Source organism: Nematolebias whitei, chromosome 11 (genome assembly GCF_014905685.2).
Source record: "Nematolebias whitei isolate Nwh7 chromosome 11, NemWhi1, whole genome shotgun sequence".
Lineage (NCBI taxonomy): Eukaryota > Metazoa > Chordata > Actinopteri > Cyprinodontiformes > Rivulidae > Nematolebias > Nematolebias whitei.
Genome location: NC_056508.1, coordinates 15,331,027 through 15,333,544, shown reverse-complemented (window position 1 = coordinate 15,333,544; position 2,518 = coordinate 15,331,027).

Sequence of the window (2,518 nt, the reverse complement as noted above, 5' to 3'; positions counted from 1 at the left end):
TGTCCCACCTCTGGACATGTCCAAACCACTGTCCATCCTCTGGACATGTCTAAACCACTCTCTCCTCTGGACATGTTCAAACCACTGTCCATCCTCTGGACCTGTCTAAACCACTGTCTCTCCTCTGAACATTTCCAAAACACTGTCCCTCCTCTGAACATGTCCAAACCACTGTCTTTCCTCTGGACATGTCCAAACCACTGTCCCTCCTCTGAACACATCCAAACCACAGTCCCTCCTCTGGATATGCCTAAACCACTATTGATCTGCTATACATGTCCAAACCACTGTCCATCCTCTGGACATGTCTAAACCACTGTCTCTCCTCTGGACATGTCCAAACCACTGTCCCTTCTCTGGGCATGTCCAAACCACATGTCCAAGCCACTGTCCCTCCTCTGGACATGTCCAAGCCACTGTCCCTCCTTTGGACATGTCCAAGCCACTGTCCCTCCTTTGGACATGTCCAAACCACTGTCCCTCCTCTGGACATGTCCAAACCATCTCAGTCTGGCCTCTCTAACTTTATCTCCCAGTTGTTCAACCTGTGCTGTACCTCTGATGATCTCATTCCTAATCTTATCCATCCTTGTCACTCCTAAGGAGAACCTCAACATCTTCAGTTCTGCCACTTCCAGTTCTGTCTCCTGTCTTTTTGTCCATGTCTCTGTCCATACAATATAGCTGGTCTCACCACTGTCTTGTAAACGAGTCAATGAGACGATCTGTACAAACAAAGGTTGAATGAAATTAAATAAGGAAACTGGAGGTTGTTCGTCCGTCCTCTCAGCAGCATCAGAGGGTTTTGGAAAGTGGATGTTTAGGATGGAGGTGTGGACACAACAACGAGTGTTGGTGGAGGGAGGAGGATGAGGAGGGACAGAGGCAGATGTGGATGAAGAGCGGAGCAGTCATCAGTGTTTGTTGGTCGACTGAACGGTTCCACGGAGAGCGTTCGCCTCGTCTCATGGTGAGCAGAGCTTTATCAATCATCATCACCTCTCGTGTGAGTTTTTAAATGTGTCGATGCCTTTGTCTTTCTATTCCTTTATGAGAGACTTTTAGGGGAACAAATATTTGCAGATGATGCTTTTATTACAACGAGGATAAGAGTAGCTGTCCAGCTCTTCTCAGTGTCTGTTTTCTCTTATTTTCAGAGCTTAAGTTTGTCATCCATCATTAAAAATCTTATGTTGCATAAAAAAGAAAAGATAAATTGAAATAACTTTCCTGTGGTTGCACATTATCTTTAGATTTGTGATTAGTTTTATGGTTTCATTGTGACTGTTTGAAATGTTTCTTATATTTTTCTATGCAGATTTGAGAAGAAAATGACAAAATTTGTTGTAAAGTTTAAACTGAGACACTACAGATCTCATGTTTGTGTTCAAGTTCAGTAAATGTACATATTTATAACACAAACAGGACGAATCAGGGCATTAGAAAGAGAAAAGAAACAAAGCTCTGTTGTTTCTACATTTCTAATCAGCCCTGAAATATTTTAATGTGTTTTTATTAGAATCAAATCATTTCTGACTTCGTGCACTTGAATCAGTTCAGAGCTGCGCAGAAACACACCCTGTTTATATCTAGAACTCATGATCCAGCTCCAGATCTGAGTGGACTGGAAACACCATGTCCCGGCTCCATCTGGTCCTCCTGGGTTCTTGGTTTGGATTTGATCTGGCAACGTCATCAGTTTTCATTTTGGGAAGTGGTCATCGGGACACGTCAATGCACAGGATCTGAGATTAAGTGCAAACAGAAAATTATTCTCAAAATGAGAGATCAAGAGATAAAGATGAAACAGAAAAAGCAACAAACTGAATGAAGATTCAGATTTTACAACACGCAACAGTGTTCTTACACACGTTTGTGCATTTTCTGTAGGCTAACACTAATTGTGAATAAAACACCAAATATGTCTTTTAGTGATGCCAATTTTCTATTTGTCTATAAATATTATTTATTAAATTGCTTATTAAAACAATCTAATATGTTAGAAAATGTTTTATAGGTGAGCTCTGATTATATTACACATCATTCAGCTCCAGTTGACTGAGATCTGCTGGTCTTGTGTTTCCAAACTGAAAATTAAAAACTTATCTGATTTAATGTTGGTTTGAGACCAGTAACAGCAGCTGACAATGTAAGCTCTTCATGGTGGTGCAGGTCTCTGTAGCATCTGCAACACTTTACAATGAGGTACACAAAATGTGATTAACTACTAGGGAACGCCTCAGGAACAAATCAGGAACAAATCAGGAGCTAATAGGTAGTTAACCAGTACTTACTGGGGAACACATAGCCAAGCCTTATTAGGGGACTACTGGTTAGTTACCTGGGAAACAAAGATGAGCTAATCAGGAACTAATGGGTAGTTACCAAGGAAATCAAAGAGAAATAAACCAGGAGTTAACCAGTAGTTAACCAGTACTTACTGGGGAACACACAGCCAAGCCTTATTAGGCGACTACTGGTTTGTTGCCTTGTAAATGAAGAGGAACTAATCAAGAAC